Source organism: Ursus arctos, unplaced genomic scaffold, assembly GCF_023065955.2.
Source record: "Ursus arctos isolate Adak ecotype North America unplaced genomic scaffold, UrsArc2.0 scaffold_6, whole genome shotgun sequence".
NCBI lineage: Eukaryota > Metazoa > Chordata > Mammalia > Carnivora > Ursidae > Ursus > Ursus arctos.
In genome coordinates, this window is record NW_026623078.1 from 27,397,829 (window position 1) to 27,421,286 (window position 23,458).

Consider the following 23,458-nt stretch of genomic DNA (forward strand, 5'->3'; position numbering starts at 1 on the left):
TGATTTTTTTCGTTGGTTTTTATTTTTTCCTCTTAAAAATAAGGAAGAAAAAAATCATAAGATGGGAAATAGATAAACAGGGTGAGTGCACATTATGGTTTAAAGCAATGTGCACTGACATTTAGGATATGTTAAAATAAAAATACATTCAAAAAATAACAGCAGTCTTTTACAAAAGGTTATTTTATATTTTCAAAAGATACTTTAAAGAGAAAGTTTGAACCTGACCCTGACATATCATATAAATATGTCAGTGAACAAGTTCAAAGAAGCAATAACGTACATGTAAGACAATAAAGATTTTATGAAAATTTGTGTGTATTTTGAAGTGGTAGCAACATTAAACATCTAATGTCTACATTAGAGAAAATCTTAAGTGTTCCAAAGCATCTAGTTGCAAAGAAAACTCTAGATTCCACTAGGTTAATAAAAAAATCTATTATTGTATATAAATAATGCTCATGAAACAAGCCTAATTTGTCTAACAGATGTTTAATTTAAGTCAAAGGAATTTTACATTTCTGTTCTATTCAAATATAATAGCACAAGTAACAACAATACAGTTTCAAAACACGTTCGTTCAGAACTATCCTCTATTTTCACACTCTGTCTTATAACCTATGAAACAAAAGTTTGTTTTCTGGACTGTAATAAAACTGCCATATAAAAGGAAGAATTAGAAATCTAGATCAAATCACTTTTTTTTTTTTTTTTTTTTTTTGCCAGAGAGAGAGACAGCACAAACAGAGGGAGAAACAGGTAGAGGGAGAAGCAGGCTCCCCGCTGAGCAGGGGGCCCAACACCGGCTCGATCCCAGGATCCTGGGATCATGACCTGAGCCTAAGGCAGTCGCCAAGCGCCCCTAGATCAAATCACTCTTTGACAAAGAACTGAAAGAAACTGGGAGATCAACTGTTTCCCTTTTGCCCCTACTGTCACTATGCTAATTTAAGTCACCAATTCAATGATTATGACACAGTTGTTTCTTCTGAAGATATTATTTTGTAGTTTGAAGTCAAGACTCACAAGTCTTGGTACTCATATAAGGCACTGGTAGGTTTAAACTTCCCCATTCATCTTTCCACTGATGTTCACTCTGGCTTATGACACTTCTGCCTTTTCAGTCCTTTTCACTTCTCAAGAAGTACAACAAAAACTAAGCTCCAACTCTGTGATATTGAGAGGTAGCAAATTTCCAGACCTTTAGGTCAAGGCCACCAAATGTCAAGTATATGATTTTGCTTATAAAATTTATGTAACTAGCACCAAAAAGTCAAAACTGTTAAAGAAAGCAAAGTCTTCAAATTAATCAATTCAAAACCAATTCAGTATCTTTTAAATACTTCAGAAAGAAAGAAAAAAGGCAGTGAAGGCAAACAATCCCATAGGCTAGGATACCACAAAAATCAACCTTGCATGCAGACATATATTTAAGAAATCCTTCAAAAGTGAACTACATACATTTATCGTATATGGCTAAATTCCCATTAAGCCATTATTAAGTGCGAAATACATCTTATTCTCCCTTCACTCTTTTTGGATGGGAAGGCAGGGTGTAACTAGGACAAAAAATAGATTTCCATTGACCGTAGACACCCATGAATCATTCATGAGGTAGCAAACAATGCTTAGACAGCTTAATGCATGGAAGTAGGTGAAAAATCACAATCTGCAAAATTTGCCGTTAACTTCTCTGGATTTCCTCAGTTTATCTGAGTCTTAAGCTAGCCATAGAGGTCTCAATGGAAACATCTATATCCTAAGGCCAAAGAATCACAGGGAAAAAAAAAAAAAAGAAAACCTACTCTGGAAAATTTCATAAACGAATGTTTAATTTATCCTTTACATCTAGATATTGTAAACAGTGGAGAATAACATTAAATGATTTGAGCTTCAAAAGTAAACTCTGAGGTGTTCAATGGAAGCAGCCTGATCTCTTTGCTATTTTATCTTCCTCAGATTCTGGCAAGGTCAACGGACTCAAATTCAACACCTACCTAGAACACAACATGTGTATCTGTCACTTTCCTTCCAAAGTGAGAGTGAATAGCATAGCTAAAAAGACTATACTAACTATCTTAAAATCAAATGCCATGTATTCCTGAAGTTACTATGGTAGCACCTATGTGAAATTTTGCTTACTGGGGATCTTCTCCTTAAAGCTAACAACTCTACTATCCAGATAAGTAAGAGTAGACAGGTTTGAACTGAAATCTAAAGGCCAATAACAACAACAACAAAGCAGAAAAACACACTTTGCTAACAATCTATAAACCACTTCTCCCCATTTCCACGCACACATCTACCCATTGTACAGTACAGAAAACCATAGCTGAGAAATCAGAGTCCACTCTAACTTTTTCAGAAGATTCCCATTCTGGCGCTACCTCCCCTAAGACATGCTAACTTGAAAGATTTATACAAGGATAGACTGGTGATACTTTTAATTTTAATGATTTCCAAAAAAACACCAGCTACACCAACAGAAGTCACTCTTAGGAACTTCCAATTTAAAAAAGGATTCCTGGGACACCTGGGTGGCTCAGTTAAGCGTCTGCCTCCAGCTCAGGTCATGAACCCGGAGTCCTGGTATGGAGTGCTGCCTTGGGCTCTGGGCGCGCGTGCCCTCTCTCTCTCTTTCTCTCTCTCTCTCAAATCTAAATAAATAAATACATCTTTAAAACAAAAAGTATTCTCAACAATAAAATGGCTCTAAACTGAAACTCAACTTTCTTACAATCTAAGAAACAGCCTTATGAATTTTATTTAAAAACATGTTTTTATAAATTGTTGTCTGCAATTCTAAATTTTGCTATTCCAAAATTTAAGTGAACCAGAAAAATCAGGTCCTCCCCCTATTTCTGGTATGTTTTTCAAGCAATGCACTACGCTTAGCAACATCACTCTGCTTGTCTATACCTACAGAAATAGCAAGGATATGGTTCTGAACAGATTGCCTAGATTCTGTGATTACCTCAACCTGACTAAGCACAACACACCAACCCCGGGGGAGGGGGGCGGTACATACCTCCCCCGGAGCTCACTTTGAAAGCCTTGTGAACTCCATACAAACAAAACGTTTACTTAAGATAGATAGGTAGCTTTTTGTTGTCATTGCTGGTGCCTTAACCTCTACTACCATGGGCAGATTAAGACTTTTAGTAATAAAAGACACATAATTCAGAAATCAATGCTCATTTTTTTTCTTTAAAGAAAATTCAAAAAGCCAAAATTCAATGTGAAAACACTGAGCAAGGAAATATGGATTTAAGATTATAGTGATATTCCTTTTCCAGTTTAATAATTTGGGGTATGAAAAGTGCTAGTTCCCACAGCACTTAGCATGGTCTAGCACAATATAAATGATTAAGAAATATTTCCAAAAGGAAGGAGAATCAGAAGGAACAGGTCATGGCCCAAAGGTAAAACGAAGGAGGGGAGTGAGAAAGGAGAGTTCAGAGTGCTGAATGGATTTGGTTTTATGGGGAAAACTAGGCCAATCTGTTTACACTAGCGCGTACGTAAAAAAGGAGGAAAGTGGAATAGTAAAAATGCTTTAAAAACTGGCCTGTCATCCAAACAGTTTCCAACTGATGGCCTTCTGTCAATAACACTCACTGCAAGGCAATTTCGACCTCCCAGTAAGCCTGAGTTCAGCAGTCCGCTCTGCTCACTAAGAGCACAGCAGCCTACCCAGGGAGGCTAGGGTTCGGATTCCACCTCCCATAGTTAAATGACTGAGGGCATTTTGCCAACTGTCAAAATATTTGCTATTTTCCAGATCACAGTGCCTACCATGCTGACATTTCAAGGAAACACCACAAAGTAGCAATACAATTAAATGTCCGCAGATTTTGCCTGAAGCAAGATATATATATTTAAATGTTCTCAATGTTTGTTTATATTAATATCGATTTTCAGTAGATAGTACCCAAAGCCTCAGATCTGTAACTCAAATCAAGCTGCCCTGTCTTCAAAGGAATTTACACATCTCTTAGTGAAATCAGGCAGCCAATCACACATCTCACATCTATGAATGAAGAGGGCATTCAAAACCCAACAAATATATGTCATAGCCAACATGGACATAATTTCTTTTATGTCTTGATAGGCTTAATACAATTTTTAGTATTTAGTACACAACAATATAGTATATTAGTATTACAAGAAGTATATTACACTTTATTGTACTTTGGACAACTTCTCTCTCTCTCCATGTATTAGCATCAAAGAGTTTGGCTCTAACTACTGTGTGCAAACAATTCTTCACCCACCCATGCCCCACCCTGTTCTCTCACCCCAAATCTTCTGGCATACAGACAACAGACTTAGAAATAGAAATAAATACAAAGTACTTATGATTCTACACTGAGTTCAGTTTTCCATAGTGAAGGGAAAATTACATTTCAAGGCTATATTGTCAAACAGATTTATCTAATGTTTGCTCCTGTTTTGACTATCAATTCTAAGAATATTTTACTGGCTAACTTTAAAAATGCTTAAAATGTGAGACTGGAATGGAAATACTGATGTAGCTATAGATTAAAAAGCACAATTTGGTCTGTTAAATAAATTGTGTCTTTTTAATTCAAACTACAGAAATACCTTTCCATATACTCAAATCTGATATTTGTATTTGTACTCATAGACACAAGCCTTTTGGAAAGCGTGAGGAAATATAATTACTCTAGTTCTCAAAGCAAAATTTTAAGATGTATTCAACAACACAGTCTTCAAGAACATTTTATCCACAATATTATACATGTAAGACTCAAAATATTTTTATATAATATGTCCTTCTCAACCCTGAAAAGAAACTAAAGAAAGCTGAAGTTCTATTTGAACCAACTCTGCTCCACCTCAAAGCCATGCCACTCCATTTCTTAAACAATTAAAAATATGTTGCCATAGATATAAATTATTATACCTTTCAAGATAAGGGTTCTAAGTAATTCTATAGTCACTACGTTTCATACAACCTGTTCTAAGAAAAAGGATTCATCTACCAAGCTATAAATGCCACCTGTAAACTAATATTTCTAGTATTCCAAGGGATAAAGAATGCTGATTCACAGTGTACCACGTTTATAATGGAAAAGGAATCCAAGTGGCATTCCCCCATGCGCCTCTTCCCCTTCCCCAAAAGTGAGCACGAAATGAAAGTGCCCGAGTAGAACTTTAGTTCCAACTTTAGTGGAATTGTTTAGGTAGTCATTAAATGTCAAATGAGTTGTCGTGTTTCACAGTTTGAAATGAAGGTTAAAAGTTAGGACCTGCTAATGAAATAGAAGCAAAATAATGTTTGACTTTTAAATTAATTTTGAAGTCTTCACTATCAACATGATTTTCCCACATTACACTTACTGCCACAAATATGCTTATATTCAGGGCTATTTAGACATAAAATAGAGCTGAGTGGTTAAGATCAAGGTCTCTGGAGTGGCAAACTGCCACTCACTTGATATGACCTTGGAAAAGTCACTTAACCTCTCTAAGCTTCAATTTCCTTATCTGTTATTCTAAAGATAACTCAAAAGCACTTACATAATGCCTGGCACACAGTAAGAAGCAATAAGTAATATCTGCTGTTACTAGTATTATCAAGCACTTATAAAATTAAATGTGAATAAGAAATAAAGTAATTTATAAAATTTTACTTAAAAAAAAAATCCTAAAGGTCAGAAAGCAGATCAAAAAAACAAAACATACCAAAAAGAAACAAACACACAAACCAAGAAACCAATAACAGCAATCTATAACTTGGAACATCTAAAGAAAACTGCCAAGGACACAAAGAAATTGGTCTGCTTATTCCTATAGCTATCTTTATTATTATTTTTTTAAGTGAGCTCAATGCCCAGTGTGGGGCTTGAACTCACGACCGAGATCAAGAGATCAAGAGTAGCATGCTCTACCAAACTAAGCCAGTCAGGCATCCCTCCCATAGCTCTAGAATAATGAATTCAAACATCAACATAGACGGTGGGAAAATGACAAAAACATAACCCCAATCTAAAAACTAAAAATGACAAAAACATAACCCCAATCTAAAAAAACTAAGTAAGGAAGTTAAATTTTGTATCCAATGGCAGGTAGTGGGAAATTTTTATTTGGTTTTTAGAGATTTTCAATTCTCTCACTCTATAAAGATATCACAAAACATATCCAATACGGTTGCATAATCCAGTAGGGAGGTAAGAAGCTCTCATATCTGCTTTAGGTCTGTCCGTTAACTTGATCATAAGAACGTTCTAGGGTACTGACAAAATAAATACAGAATTGGAAGCATTCCTCTGAATTCTATCCTGATTAAGCACACTTTAGTACATAAAATATGCAACACAGGTAATTTCTCAGAACATTTAAGAGCCATATACCTTAAGTACCTGATACAAATTAATTTCATATTTAGAAGTAAGTATAAAAATGACTTCTAGTTTGTATTTATAGATGCCGAGTTCAATGACTATGAATATAAATAAATTCTTAATATTTACTACCCCATAATTACTTTAAACAAACACTTATTCAGTCTTTCCTATATAGCAGGTGCTATCCTAAAAGTCAGGGATACCGTTTTTTTACCAGCACAAAAACAGTCTTCATATTCACGGAGCTTATACTTTCGTTGGGAAGACTATAAAGAAATAAGACTATATCATGTGATCATAAACATCATGATAAAAATCTATCAGGGTTGTGTGTTAAGAAGTGACTGAGAAGCTATTTCAGACTGGCTGGACAAGAAAAGCCTGCTCATTAAATTTAAAACATTTACCTCCATTTGCTGCCAAAATCGATAGCAGCTATTCTTTTATTTATACACAAAAAGAAATGTAAACTTTTTGCCAGGCTGTGACATTATAAATCACCTCATCCAATGGGTATGTGTAAACTCTTCCCAAATATACACAGTAAACACTGATAAATAGATAAGATCACTTCACCTTCAAATTCATTTCTTTTTTCTTTTTTTTTTTTTTTAATTTATTTATTTGACAGAGAGACAGCCAGCCAGATAGGGAACACAAGCACGGGGAGTGGGAGAGGAAGAAGCAGGCTCCCAGCAGAGGAGCCCAATGTGGGGCTCGATCCCATAACGCCGGGATCACGCCCTGAGCCTAAGGCAGATGCTTAACGACTGCGCCACCCAGGCGCCCCACACCCTCAAATTCATTTCTAACACATTCCTACAGAATCTTTATAATAAAACAGAAATGCTGACAAATATACATTGTTTCTTATTTATATTCACTTTGTTTACACATTATTTTGCTAAACTATAAATAATTTTTAAATATTTGAGTTTACTTAAAAATCAAAATATTCCAACAGAAAGGCTTAATTTTGACTCACCTGTGCCTGTACACAGTGCAGAAGATCTATAAATTTGCAGCCAAATCCGAGAGAAATCTGCAATACAAACAAACAAGCAAACATGAATAAAAAGATGCAGAATCCTCTCGGACTCATTATAGTGGATGTGAATTTTACAACCCATATACAAGGAACTCATTAATAACATCTCACCATTAAATTGCATGATAAATCAAGAAGTAGACTTGCTGCATTACTTCTATTTGGTTAAAAAAATGTAAAATATGTAAGGCCACATTTCATTGTGAATTATGAGGTATCTAGTCTACAAATTTTGAGTTCCTGCCGTAATTCTTACTACACTTCCTTGTAGCTGCTTAGGTCTCATCAGGAGCACTGAAGGCTGAGAAGAAGCAGAGACCCGAGATCCCTCTGTCCAGACTGCCCCCCTAGGACCAGCCCAGCGCCCAGCACACAGTAACACAGTGCATGGTAAATATTTGCTGAGTAAACAAATAAAATTCACATCGCAATCTTAATTTGCTGTGATTTATAGTTTACCTGTAAGGAATCAAAAGGCTTGAAATTGTTGAAATAAAAATCTAAGTCATAATTATTTAAAGAAGTTCCAAAGTGACTGAATAATTTATCTAAAAAAAAATCTTGAGTAAAATGATGCAAAAATGATGCTATTTACATTATATATGTGTGTATATATATATATATGACTACATACATAAATGACAATCTTAACAATTTGTAAGAGCAAATGTAGATAACAAAGAAATGAACACTTTCAATCATGAGGGCAGCTGCTCAACAAATTTCTTCTGGGTGTATGTCTTTGAGAACAAAGAGTTTAACTCCCAAAGACCCTGCAGCATTTTTTCTCATCTACATAAGAATCACTTCCACTGCACTGAAGAAGTTTGTTTCCCAGATGTACAGTGAGGAATACAAACAACAAATATGTGCTTATGCTATTTTCTGTGTATTAATGTTTACTACTTTAATCTGAAGAGTTCTAAAGGGGAGGGAAATAGGAAAAATTCCATTTTGAGTTTTACCAGGACCTGATCGGTCTGGAGATCATCAAATGTAATGAAATGCAGCTAGGGTATTAGTCAGATATGATTCATGAAAAACAAAAGAAAATCTGTATGCAAATAAGAAGTTATCACAGTAAGTAAAACGAATGGATTCTCCTCAAGTGGCAGTCAGTGAGGAGTGTGCAATAAACTGTTATGTAATAGGAGTCATCAATTCTTTCCGGCTCTACTGGGGTAAATGTATTCATTATGCTGGCCTACTTAAGCCCATTATAATTCTATACCAACAACTACTTCGCTCAAGGACATCACACTATGCAACAATCAAGAGCTAAAAGTTGTGCTTATTAGTAGGAGTGATGATATTAAACTATTACTGCTTCATCTACATTATTCAGTAAGTTTTCACTAACATGCTAAGATGACATGAGGAGAAAGTGCCAATGCATCCACGCTGAAGAGAGATATATGAGACATAAAGGTGTGGATAATTTCCACAGTACAAAATGATATCTTAGCGTAACGTTTTAAATAAGAAGTATTAATAAAGTCCTTACGAACAAAGAATTACAAAATGTTTTAGAAGTTACTAATGGGGGGAGCCTGGGTGCCTCAGTCATTAAGCCTCTGCCTTCGGCTCAGGGCGTAATCCTGGAGTCCTGGGATCGAGCCCCACGTCAGGCTCCTCGGCTGGGAGCCTGCTTCTTCCTCTCCCACTCCCCCTGCCTGTGTTCCCTCTCTTGCTGGCTGTCTCGCTCTGTCAAATAAATAATAAAAAAATTTAAAAATCGTAAAAAAAAAATTTTTTTTTTAAAGAAGTTACTAATGGAAAATCTCAGCCATTTGAACCAGTAGGACGGGCAGTAACAACCCCGAAACAAAGCAGTATCCCTCTACTCTTCCATCAGGCTGGACAATTTCCACCAAGTTCCTTCAGGAGTGCGTTTCAAGGGAGGGAGAGGGGAAGAAGTCTACCCTAGTCCTAGCAGACTGACACAAGGAAAGCAGGAACCTTGCAAGAAATGGCAGAGGGATACATGTCACCTTCTTCTTTCTTACTTCTACTGCCATTTCCACGGTATGAACTAGAAAGATAAACCGCCTCTCCACAAAGCAATGGGTCACGATTAGAAGGCAGCACGGAGGGGCACCTTAAGGCCGCTTAAGCATCGATTCTTGGTTTGGGGCTCAGGTCATGATCTCAGGGTGGGGAGATGGCTCAGCTCTCAGCGTGGAGTCTGCCTAAGACTCTCTTGGGACTCTCTCTCCCTCTGCTCACTCTCCCTCCTGCATTCTCTCTCTAAAATAAGTAAATAAATCTTAAAAAAAAAAAAAAAGAAAAAGAAAAAAAAGAAGAGAAAGAGAAAGAAAAGAAAAGAAAAGAAAAGAAAAGAAAAGAAAAGAAAAGAAAAAGAAGGCAGCACCGAACAGTGGAAAGAACTTTGTAGGGTTAAGCATCATCAGACAGACCAGTTTTCAAAACCTGGCCTTATCATATAAATACTGCTGCTGTTAATATTATTCTATCGTTAGCAGCAGCTCAGGTATGCGACCTTGGGAATGTTATTATGGACTCAAACATAAAATGAGGATAATAATGTCCTGTTTGCAGCACCCTGGAAGTATTAAATGAGATGATTACATAAAGCACCTGGTACACAGTAGGCATTACAATTATCCTACCAAGTATGATCCGGCTAAATGCTGCTAGCTCTGACAGGTAACTCAACTAAATGATGAAAACATAGAACCTTCAGGCCAGTCCTACCTTAAGTAGAACCAATCTTCTCTAGAATGTCTTAATGGCTTTATCTGCCGGTAACCCTCCAGAGACACATAAACATGGAGACTGCTGGGAAATTTCTGAACAAGGGCTACCTTAAAACTACATCAAAAGTTGAAAAAAAAAAAAACAACCCTACCTAATTTCAAATCTTACTATAAAGTTACAATCAAAATAGTGGGGTATTAGCATAAGGATAAACAATAGAACAGTCTAGAAACAGTCCCACACATTTATACCAATTCATATTCAACAAAGGTCACAAGGTAATTTAATGAGAAAAAGACAGTCTTTTCAAAAAATGATGCCAAAAACTGTTATACACATGGAGAGGGAAAAAGAACCTCGACCTTTACCCTGTACCATGTACAAAAATTAACTCAAAATGGATAGGACCACAAACCTGAAAGTAAAAACTAAACTACAAAATTTGTAGAAGAAGACACTTGGAGAAAATTATTGTGGATCAGGAAAAAAATTTTTTAAATATTACACCAAATGCATAAAATAAAAATAAAGACTAAAAAAGAAAAAAACCCTGATAAACTGAACTCCATTTAAATTAAAACTTCTGCTCTTCAAAAGACATAATTTAAAAATGAAAACACAAACCAAGATGGGGAGAAAATATTAGCAAAATAATTACCTGATAAAGTATGTGCATTTAAAATACATAAAGAGCTAAATAATAAGGATGTCCATCTAGAATATATAAAGGACTTTTATAACTCAATAATAAAACAAATAATTCAACTTTTTTATATGGGCAAGACAGTTAAAGATTTTTAAATATATATATATTATAGAAGATATACAATGGGGGAGGCGGCACCTGGGTGTCTCGGTCCAGTTAAGCATCGGACTCTTGATTTAGGCTCAGGTCATCATCTCAGGGTTGACAGACTGCTTAAGATTCTCTCTCTTTCTCTCTTCCTCTGCCCCTCCCCATCTCCCTCTCAAAAAAAAAAAAAAAAAAAAAAGGGAAGATATACAATGGGGAAAGTACACAAAAAAATACTAGACATCATTAGTCATCAGAACAACAGAAATTAAAACCAAAACAAAGTATGCTAGACATGCAATAAAACATGTAGTGTTGGTAAGGACAGGAAGAAACTAGAACCCTCACATGACATCCCTTGCCGGTGGGAGAGCACAGTGGTAGGACCATTTTGGGAAACAGTTGGGAAGTTTCTTCATCATATAACCCAACGATTTCGCACCAAGGTGTCTTTTCACTTCTCTTGGGGACAGATGACCATACAAGCAGTTATACAAGGATGATCCTAGCAGTTATGCTTAGAACAGCTGAAAAGTACAAACAACTCAATTGTTTATCTTTGGAGGATGGATTTTCTAGAATGTAGTACATCATGCAATGGAATACCACTCAACAACAAGGAATGAATTACTCATGGATGCAACAATATGAACCTTAAAAACATGTGCTAAATCAAAGAAGCCAGACACAAAGATAACAACATATTATATCATTCCACTCATTTGAAATTCCTAGAAAAAGTAAAACTATAGCGGAAAAAACAGGTTCGTGCTGTCCTGGGTTGGAGAACAGAAGTGGGAAATGCCTGAAAATGGACACAAGAGAACTTTTTGGGCTGACAGACTTGTTCTAAAACTAGATTGTGGGTGATGCTAACGATAGATGTATAAGAAACACAAGACACACGTAACTGTGTACATTTACTAAAAGTCATCCTATAATACACTTAAAATGGGTGCATTTCATGGTATGCAAATTATACCTCAATTTTTTCAATGCTAAAAAAATTGTGATTTTTAAAAACATTCCTCTATGTACCTGCCCTTTCTTCCTGATAGTTATGATTACTGTGTCAGTAAAGGGATATAAGGGACAAAGGCAATTCTAGTAGCAAATGGTGTAAACATCTGACAAGAAGAGCATCAACTTCGCTGCACGAATAGTACATGATGACTTTGAGGCAAAAAAATCAGGACTGAGCCCACATCACACAGAAGAAGATTGCTGACAGCATTAAAGTTATAGATTGGCGATTTTTCAAAAGGTAGCGGAGGCTTAGGAGAAGATATGCTCAATATTGTACTTATTTATTTAATTATTTAAACGGAAGGTTAGGAACAGAGCCAGAGGAAGCAAAGTAAGCTAGGAAGAAAATGAAGTGGCATCCGCAATACCAGCTAAAAGAGCCCTTTATGCTCCCACAATGAGAGAAGAGCCATATTTTGCTGTTTTGGTTTACCAGAACCACCACCACCATCATCAACAGCTACAATTTATTAAATGCTTCTGGCAGACAGCTTTATATATGTTACCCATTTAATCTTCCTAACAACGCTATGAGGTAGGTATTGCTACTATCACCTCCATTTTGTAGATACAGAAACTTAACCGACACGTGAGTGAAAATGTCCAAGGTCACAGAGCTAATGCAGTGGTAGCATGAGAATTCGTTTTCTTTTTGCTTAAAAACACAAAAACTCTCAAAGAACTTAACACAAAACATACCTTTAACTCGGTATGTTTCAAATTATATTACATCAAGAGGAAAGTCATATTCTAAAGACTTAACTATGAGAACTATTTCAGATTCTGGAACAGGACACTGTATTTTTTATTTGTATGTATTTACATACATTTTATAGAATATAAAAAAGTATCCTAAAGTATAGCTTCCATATATTTTAGTAAAATATTATAAAATTGTTAAATATTATATTAAAATCCCAAATTTCATGTGCTCCAAAGGTCTTAATAATATAATGTATAAAGAATGTGGGCTATATACGGTAAAATTCCTTCCCAATTATTAAGTTGATGATGCTAAAAATAACATCTAGACCACTGAAGAATAATTTATAAGTTAACCGATTAACTTCTATATATACTTTAGATGGCTTGTTTTCTCCGTTTAAAAGTCTCTCTACCTCCACTGCAATGACTCTTAACTAACGAAACTCTTTAACAAATAATTTTCATTTTCCAAAGTCTTTTTTAAGAGGGTCAGCAAGTATCATCTCTAGACCCCCTTAACACACTTAGCTCATAACTTACGTATAAACATTAATCAACCTTGTAATTATTCTTTCCAACCACTCATTCTGCCTATTATACATATAACTTAAGGTTCTTAAAGTTGAGGCTTGGCTTGGAGAAATCTTCAGTTTTCTAGAACTGGTGCTTAAAGTTACTGAAGTCCAATCTTAAGATGTTCTTTTGTTACTTTAACTCAGTTTAATAAAATGCTTTAAGTACGGTTAATCATGTTAAAACAAGTAGAGACTTAGATTTATAACTGAATAACTTCTATAACTAGATGTAAATAAAAGTTCTAAACAGATATATAGAAAAGGATGTATCATCAGTTTAATAATGCCTAAGATACAGGCAGGTGCACATATATAATTGGTCTATATGATATAGTGAAAAATAACCTACCCACCAAATTCATAAATCTCATATGATCATTCCTTTCATTTTTGTCTCTCACCATGGTCAGAGACAAAAACAACAAAGCTACTATCATTAAACAGTAACTCTTCTAAAGAATTGTATACTTGACCAGAGACAGACTTGTAAGTATAATTAATTTCATAAATGTAGATGAATGTACATGGCTCACATTTGGAAGAGAACTAAAGGTATTAAATTTGGAGTCACCGGGGGTGCAGGGGCAAAAAAAAAAAAAAAAAAAAAAAAAATTGTGGAGTCACTAACCGGAATATAGCATTTAAATCCAAAGAAATGATTAAAATTTCTTAGGGAAAAGACAGAGGCAGAAGGAAGACCAGCAAAGACAAGTACTACAGAGTCCAAGAGGAGATAGTTCCAATAAGATAGTTCTCAATGCTACTGAGAATTACACAGTTTCTACTTGATTTGGCCAGCAGAATGTGCTGATGACCTTCGTAAGAACAGTTTCACTGGAATGACAAAGATACAAAGCAGACTGGAGAAACAAAGTATTGACAAATGAACAGGACATAAGGATTTGGACACAGCATGTGCAAATGATTACTATCATCATTACCTTATGCTACCATCATCTTCCCCTCTAGACTGTGAGCTTCTTGAGGGCAAGGGTAAGGTTGATCCCCCTTTGATTAAGGAGACAACCTGCTGCTGGATTAGTGATTTTTAAACAACATTCCTGCAGAAGTCCTGGGGCTTAAATTAGGGAGCTCAGCCCCCAAATTCACATGATAATATAGTCTTTAATGGACTTACAGAAGAGAATAGAAAAAATAAGTTACTGAGCAGAAATTAATCTTTCTTAAACAAAGATAAAAGGCTCAGCGATGACTCCCGACCAAGACTAGAGCATGCCAACCTGACAACCAATCGTCTTCCCGAAATAAAAGGCCCCAATACACAATGAGTAGAATTTTCATTGTTTTTCTCCCAATGATGAGGATAATCTTTGCCCGCAATGTTTCCCTTCATTCTCCTTAAGATGAGAATAGCTACTAAAGCCTGCTGTGTATACCAGAATAGTAGAGGATTTCCATATATTATCAGTTTATTTTTCACAATAAACCAGTCTGAGAGGAAATGTCTACCTTCCTTAATAAAATACAGACCCTGCACATATCAACAGTAGAGGAAAGAAATCCACTTACGGAGAGGAAATAGGACTGTGAACTCTTCTCAGAAACTTACTTCTCCTGAGGTTTTCCTCCCTAATTAATGCTACAATGACCACTCTGACCAATACGAAATAAGCCTACAACCCTTCCCTAATAGCCCTGAGGACAATGCAGACAAGCCTGTGTAAAACATACCTCAGTAGCAGGGGTAACAAGAGGTAAGCAACTCAACAAAAGTAACATTGAAACTAAATAATCTGCCTACACAGGATAGGGACACAGTCTTTACCCTCAATACCTAATAGTAATTTCAAAAACCAGCCTCACAAGGACCAGCACAAACTTTCTATCCCCATTCTGAGTTTCTCTTTTCTCTCTCAGGACAGGCCTCTTTCCCCAAATGACTGTCACTGTCAGTTCCCACCTCCGTAAAGGGAGGCCACACCTTTGAACAGCATATGACCATACTAAGTTAATCATCATTTCAACACAATAAAAGCAATATTCATTAACTGACCTCCCCCCCCCCCCCACACACACACAGTATGAGGGAGGATAGGAGTCTTCTTAAAAAGATGTTCCGTAACACCCATTTTACAGCCAGGAAAAGGTAACACAATTTCTCTAAAGTCACAGGATGTGTGATGGAGCTGGGTGTCAAGCCCATGTCCACCTGACTCCAGGCACTAAGTTCTTACTACTCTGATTGCCTGCTAGACAGCACCAATTTGTCAAAAAATAAATAAAAGCAGAGAAAAAGTAGCTAGTAAGCCCTAAATAAATGGTACTTTTCAAAAGTTGAAACCAATTTACATATATGTATAATATATGTTCATGGCTGTAATTTTATATCACAGCTAAGTTTTTAAAAGTAAAATTATAATTTTATATAAGGTAATTAAATGTAGCAATATTTTACAGTTCCAGAAAGAATATGATACTCCAAAAATGAGCACCAGATTACTAAGAAAAAAGCTATGCAACTTACTATGTTGGAAAATGGAGAGCTCATCCCTGGAATACAGTTAGTACCTAGTCAAATGTTTACTGTCTGTATGATCTCACTGAGTCAACCCATGGATCCAGCTGTCACTCAGAAGAAATATTACCAAAAAAGATATTTCATCAGAAACTTCTTTTATTGTGTGGGCCTATACAGTCTCCCATTTTGTTAAAAAATTTAAAATGCAATTTTTCATTTTACTACATGTCTAGGTTCTGACAAAAACAGTGAAGAATATTGGAGAAAATGAGATCCTATGGCATTAATACCATTTTGAATAAAAATTTAGCTCTGGAAGAAACTCGAAAATAACTTGCTTTAACTACCCAGTTTTCAAGACGGAAACTGAGGTTCAAAGAGATTAGTACTGCTACTGACAACAATAGTACTTCTCTCCATTATCATCTGACTATAAAGGAGTTTCTACGAAAACCAAAACAAACACTACCCTAAAGACACAGGTCTTCCCATCATATCTTAACTAAATGCTATGGAAATCATCATCAACTATGTGTCAACCTTCGCATCACAGAAGGGCATTGCATGCACTAAAGGGTATGGGAGGTTTGTAACTTAGCTGTGAATCTAGAACATGTAGCGAAAACATCTAACAATACAAAATATAAATAAAACTTGAAAGATCTGGAAATGAGCTCACTAACATCCAAAATGTACAGAATAACGAGGAAAGCTGCCTTTTGTTAAGTATCAGGTATTAGTTGCTGTGATACAATTTTACCAGCATTATTTTTACTATTTCCCATAAATTTGTTTCATCCACATGGCATCTATCAACTCCATTTTGCAGGTGAGGAAACTAAAAGGCAGAGAAGTTAAGCGATTTGCTGAAGTTAAACTAAGAGGAAGAACCAGCAGTGGACTCTAGGTCCTTCTGGATTCAAGCCCTCCACTTTTCCCTGTTGCTTCGATCACAGTTCTTCTGCCGGGCTCTACCCCTCTGCACTTCTGGCTCCACCCACCACCTTCCTCCCCATCCAGAAAAAACAATTTGGGATCAAGAAGATGCTATCTAAAATCCAGCTATTACAAAAACAGCCACAAGCATCATTCACCCAACAAATTTACTCAGTACAACCCAGTGAGTTGCCCCAAGATGAGTCACTAACAAGCTTATTCAACTATTGGCCTGTTATGCCTGTATAAGCAAAGAAAATGGAAGAAATACTGATATTGTAGGCTAAGAGAGGTGTGGAGAAAAAAATTTTAAGAGCCGTGACAAAAAGACAATTTTATCCAACACAAGGAATTGAATTTAAAAAGAAAATAAAACAATTCTAAAACCTAAGATGGAAGAGCTAGGAAAACAACTTACAGTGGCTAAATTTTTCCTCCATCTGGGAGTCTCAAAGTCCAAGAGCATATACAAACGTCCACAAAATTTTCTGATTTCATATTTTCGTTCCAATGACAATCTAAATTACTCATATGGATATGCTAAATCATGGGTAAACCATTATTATCACTGATAACTCACTGCCATTTCATTTCAGTACTTGCATCTAGGCTTACAATTGGAGTACAGACTAGTATTATTCTAACGTCTTTCTTATCAAGTCTTGAGGGACAAAGTTTCCTATTAGTTTCAGGAAAGAAAAATAATGGAAAGATCTGGAGTATCTTCAGGAAAGAAAAATAATGGGGGAGATCTGGAGTATCTTCACACAGCTAACGGTATGTGCTGAACTCAATGGAACCTGACTGAGCTCAGGAGATTGTGAACAGCAACTCTGTTGTGACCAGACAACACTGCACGGTGCTGTTAATTTAAATCTTACTTTGTTTTATAGGTCCTAATGAAACTAAAATCTTCCTGCAATGAAAAAGAATCTAGTAACATATACTAAAATGGGTGTTTCTCAGAAGGACCATCACACCAGTTAATTCCCCCATTATTTACATAATAAATATGGCTACAAAATGTAGATTTAAAAAATCCTTCAGGTACAGTTTTTTGTTTGTTTGTTTTTAATTCTGCTGAGGGATCAAAATAAGGCCCTCCCAGAGTGGTTCCTAAAATGTCTGAGTGTAGCTCAAGAACAAAGTTTTTCTAGGTTTGATCTGAAAGGAGGAAAAAATGTAGAGCTTTATTTTTCTACAAAGCTAAATTTTGTTAAATTTGAGGATTCTCCTTTATTATTAGATTGTGAGCTTCTTATATTGTGGGGTTAAATTTTCCTCCTATTTTCTTAAGTGGTGGTTGTAGCTGATGGTCATTTTTTCATGTAATGACAAAATTCAAAATTTGGCAATCCTGTGTCAGTTTCCTAGATTTGGGGGGAAATTTTTGATGATACATAAAATCAAAATCTCTAGGTAACGCTGGCCCATCTATTATGAAATGGTGTATTTCTACATACGCGTGTGCACACGGCTCACGCACGCACATGCACACACAGATATACAAACACAGGTACTCCCTTCTGGTGCCACGGGGAAAACTCATTTTGGGCATGAACTTCCAGCCAAAACGTTCTTGCTTCTACCCAAAGAAATGTTTAATGCTCCTCCCTCATGCAAGTCTAGGACAAAGAGCATTCCAGGCAGTCGAGCCACAACACAGTGTGGAGACGGGGAGAAAGGAGCTATCATCAGGTCTCTAAGTACTTAACAGTGGACATTTTGCTGAACATCCTAAAATAAAACTGCCACCTAATAAGGTTAATAGTAACAACGGCAAGTAATACATAAAGAATAGAAACTGTGGAAGACTAATGACGGCAATAAACTCTTTGCCACTCCTCCCACTGAGAAATGAAGTATAAATGCCCTTCCCTTGACACTGGGGTTGCCTTAGTGATTGGCCTGACCAACAGACTGTGGCAGAAGTGATATTCTGGAACTTCTGAGCTTTGAACCTGCAGCCTTGGACTTTGGAACCCTTCATCTCTGAGTCTGAGCCACTACATATGTCTTACTACCTTGAAACCACCATACTATGAGGAAGCCCAACCTGGCCATGTGAAGAGGTCATATGAAAAAGATAAGATGCTCAGCCAGCCCCCAGCCATCCCAGCTCCTAACAGTTCCTGGTCATATCAGCTGAGACTCCACACATCATGGGACAGAATTAAATCATCCCGGCTATGCCCTGTCCAAATTCCTAACCCACAGAATTATGAGATACAGTAATTTCCTTAAGCAATAGGTAACTAGAATAAAGACTAACAGCTTTTCATAAATAGTAATAAAGACTTTAAAGCAAAAAGGAAATGTCTCAGGAAGACTAGCTAGAAACCAGAATGGTATCAGACACAAAAAAGGATTATGGTGCATAAGATAAACAAATATAAATCCATTTACTCACTTATCCAACAAATATTTATAATACCAGGACCTATAAATAGGGATATACACAGGCTCTGGCTATGTTTAAAAAAAAAAAAAAAGTTCTGACTTCAAGGAACTTACAGACTGAAAGTATTATCATTAATAGTGTCTTCTTGTATACTTTTTAATGTTTTCCCTCAAAATAACATAATCAACAATTCAGATCAAACCAATATGCAGACCAGTCTCATAGAGGGACTCAGGGTTTGAGTTCCTCTATGAGAAGAATGTGAAGATTGAATCAAAATCCCACAAAAGGTCATTTGCAGTTTGCAGTACCTAAGCATGCCTTAGTTAACTATCGTATATAATCAAATGTTTGGATTCTCATTTCAGACTATAAATTCAAGGCATGCGTAACTAATCCTTTTTATTTTTTCTTCATAAAGTATCAGGTTAAAGAACCTTTTAGAGATATTATTACAAATATGCCAAGTAGACCTTTTCTATTTTACTGCAGTCGAGATTCGGGGACGCAGAATGGGCAAAGCAAGTAAGGTCAGGAGTAAGTTGTTGTTTTAACAAGATTTATTTCTGTCTAGGTGTGCTACAGTTTAAACAAACACACTAACTATTCCAGTGACTAAAATAATTTTAACTGCTTCTTTTATTAAAGCATAGACAATTTAACCTTTCATATTATTCTCAGGGTTCTAAAATTATTCACACTTTTTCTATTTACAGTATTTCTCTATTCAAATTTCACATGAGGGCAAAAAGAACACAAATAGAGAAAATTATTTTACCAGGTTTTTTTTTTTTTAACTAGGTATTTTTAAATACAGGAAAATGTTTGATCTCATGTTGTAAGAGAATGCAACAGTAAATAAGTATGTTCATGGACCCTTTGGCCCAAAGACCATAGCATGTCTTAACATCATCGGCACCTAACAAACCGCCTCTGTAGAGGGTAGTTAGCAAATATGTACTGACTGATAACACATTTATTCCCCAGTTATTTTTTAAGTGTGGCCAATAAAAATAAGCAATTCTATTTTCTGTCTTAGTAAATATTTGAGGCAAAGAAAAAAGGATAATGTTTTCAAAAGTGGTCATAAAGAAACATACCTTCTCGTTTTCTCTTCGAAACACTGAAAGAGGTATGGTGGTGGGGGTATGTTAACAAATTCTATGTGCTCTAAACGTCAAAATAGTAAAGGTGTGACAAACTGTAACTTAAATTATAAATGGTCTGTGTTTATCTTTTCTCTCGTAATTTCAGTTTTAGCACATTACACAGTAATTTGTCAGAATGTCTTTTTTAAAAACATGACACAAAAGAAGATAAAAATCTACTGCTAAAAAGTAAGTCCTTAATATTTTAGCCAAAATATACTATAAAAGTCAAAACAGAGTACTGAACAAGAATAGGAACTTAAAAATGATAATACTAACATTTCATTATAAAAAGTAACAATATCTGGGAGGCAGATACTCGAGAATATCTGACTCAACAGGTAGCTCATTGTTTCTCTCTTCTAGACTGCTCTGGAGGCTAGCATGGAATGAGAACGTGCGTCAAGAGACCTGGCTGTCCTCCTCCATTTCCCTATAAGACTCAACGCCAATCACTTATCATCTCTTGGCTTCAGTTCCTCAGTGAAAAAAAAAAGAGTGGCACAATTATCTCCAAATTCCACTTTAGCTCTAAAAAATTTTACTGTCCTCAAGTAAAGGGCCATTAGTCTAAATAAATAGGGTTTGAAGACACCCAGATCTTCTATCTGCTTAATATTAAGGCACAACTATTTCCCTCATCTTACATTAAACTTTACAGGTTTCAAACACCTACAGATTATTTTTCTCTTATTTTATCTTTACAACAATTCTGTGAGGTGGACTTTGAGTATGTAATTATTATGTACACTAGGCACATGTCAAAAAGGTTTGGTGAGATTATGTGATTTGATTAAAGTCACTCAGCCACCCCTCCAAAAACGCCTAGAAATCAGATCTTCTGACTCCCCGCTTTGCTTAAACTTTCAGAAAAAGCCACTTTGAAACTACAAAATAAATTATATACCAGTAAGAAAGGAAAAATATGGCACTATTTTTGAGTGGCTACATTGTTTCTTTAAATCTTAATATCCTAGATCTTAAATTCCCTAAGATAACACAATTTTGGGCCTCTACGTCTCAAAATTATTTTAAGAAAACCCCATTGGCTTAAATGTGTTATAAAAATATTGCCATATATCAAGGTTCCCTAAATTGATGTATATTCCTTGACAAAAAAAGGTTTGTGGTAAAATAAATTTGAAAATATATATAGATTAATAACGTACATAAGCTTTTCAGTTTCATGTACCATTTTGCAAATGTGTTGATCAATATACATTTCAGACATTTAGAAAATACGAACTCACATTCTAAAGCACTTTTATTCCAATGAACCCATCTTCAAAAATACTTTCATACATTTTTTAAAGAAAATCATTTGCTAATAAGCAAAAAAAAAAAATTACTATAGTCTTCTGTTCCGTTACTTACCTAGCATATATATATATTTCCATATTTTCTGAAAAGGTGAAATATCTTACAAGTGTACCTTTAATGTACAGTGTTCCTTTTTATTTTTCCTGGAAAGTTGCTAATCCAATACTGCCCTTTACTATCAAAAGCAACTCATAGTAGAGCAACTACCGTAAAAATCTTCTCATAATCATAAAGTGTACTCTCAGTGACACAGACGACATCGTATGAAAACGTTTCCCTCGGTGGTCATGCTCGATCAATTACCCAGAACGGACACGCAGAATCTGAGAGGAGACCACAATTCAGACAGAAGCATACACTTTGAACAGGTATTAGCAAAGACATGTAATTAGGGGGAAATATTCATTACAGCAATAATACTTGAACCAATCTTGAAATATTATAAAGATTCCTGTCTAAAATTAGGAGCAAACATTTACAAGTAAAGGGTGAGTCAAATTACTTAATCACTGGGCCCCAGTTAACCTAACAGTAACATGGAAGCAACTATAAGTGTGGTTTTTTTGCCATATTAATAAAATAGCAAACTCAGAGGCAAAGGCTAATTAGCTAATCTGAATGTATTTTGTGCTCCTGATTCTCTAACACTTGATGAATTTATTTAAGTCCCAAAGGAATGAGACATTTCTAACCCTTCCTCCAGACAACTATGAATTCTCTAATACAAATTAACCGAATACACTTTCTTCTTACTTCCATCTAATGATGTTTAGCAGGTCCAAAAATACTTTCAAATGGTTTTGGAAATATAAGGCAGCTTAGGAACTGGAGCTGTTTTTAGTAATGGTATTTTAAAAGTGGTAGAACTCACCACTTCAGGCAAAGAGGTATGACTTGTCACTGGTAATAGTGGTAACATGGCACAGTGAAGAGAGCTATTTTGAGAAAATAAGAGATTGTGGGTTCTGGTCTCAAACCTCACTCTTCCCTCATATACATGAAATTTAATGCTTATGTAATTCACAAATTAAATATGTTTAAAAATGAAAAAAATTACAGCAGAATAAGTTATGTATTTTTAAAGTTACAGCAAAAAAAAAAACCTTTTTTAGGAATAGAAGCAGTGTTGCCTAAAAAATTTTGATATTTCTGTTCTTCCTAATCCTTAAATGTTTACACAAGTGTCCCCCCCCACACACCCCTACCCACTTCTCTCTTACATCCATTTTAGAATGTGGAAGGTAATTCTCAGATACAGAGTAAATTTCAAAAGCCACTTCCTTGTCCACAAATACACGAACAAGTCACATTTTAAAATAAAGCACAGAATACCACAAAAAGACTCGCAAAAACTATCAAAGTATAGTATGCATCACCAGCCTATAGTTATCCTATTTTCAGCTATGGAGTAAAAGCCACCTTTGTGCAAATGAGTTTAGACTCCAAGTGCTCAATTAAGGAAGATGAACGAGTCTAAAAATCAAGACTCACTTATAAAATGGCAAAAGTAAAAATATGTTCACACAGTATGATTATTAACATTAAATAATAAACATTAAAACACAATTTAAAAAAAAGAATAACTAGAGGAATAAAACGTTTATTGACCTGGAAAGATGGTTCCAGTGTATTCGCAGATGTAAAAAGCAGGCCGTAAAAATAAAATATAATGTATGATCCACCCCCCCCCCCCCAAAGAAAAGAGAAATAACAACTAACACACTTTTTGGAAGGTCACAGCAAAAAGACGAAACTACCCCAACTCCATGACACAATTAGCTTCTATGAGGGAAATACATGAAGAAACCTGCACTCTGCAGATTGCTCAAATGGACCACTTACTCACTCAGGTAATTTTCAAGTACAACACTGGGAAGTGAGGGCCTTGAAATGCTTTTTGAGTATGTAAGCAAGCAGTATTCATTTCCTACGTGTAAA

The 23,458-nt window shown here is 35.6% G+C and overlaps 1 protein-coding gene across 19 annotated transcripts in view; it reads right to left on the reverse strand.

The window, feature by feature from the left end:
• Window positions 1-23,458, reverse strand: part of NCOA2 (nuclear receptor coactivator 2) — a 281,080-nt gene that overhangs the window by 174,759 nt on the left and 82,863 nt on the right. For 15 of the 19 annotated variants that reach the window (XM_048212570.2, XM_048212568.2, XM_057307897.1 and 12 more), the window contains one exon: window positions 7,357-7,413. The exons of 1 other annotated variant lie outside the window; for it this stretch is intronic. The gene's annotated coding sequence lies outside the window, so the exon portion shown is untranslated. Of the gene's footprint in view, window positions 1-7,356; window positions 7,414-10,981; window positions 11,100-23,458 lie in introns of those variants that run through there. 3 more of the 19 variants (XM_048212572.2, XM_044382790.3, XM_057307898.1) reach the window with 1 other exon arrangement.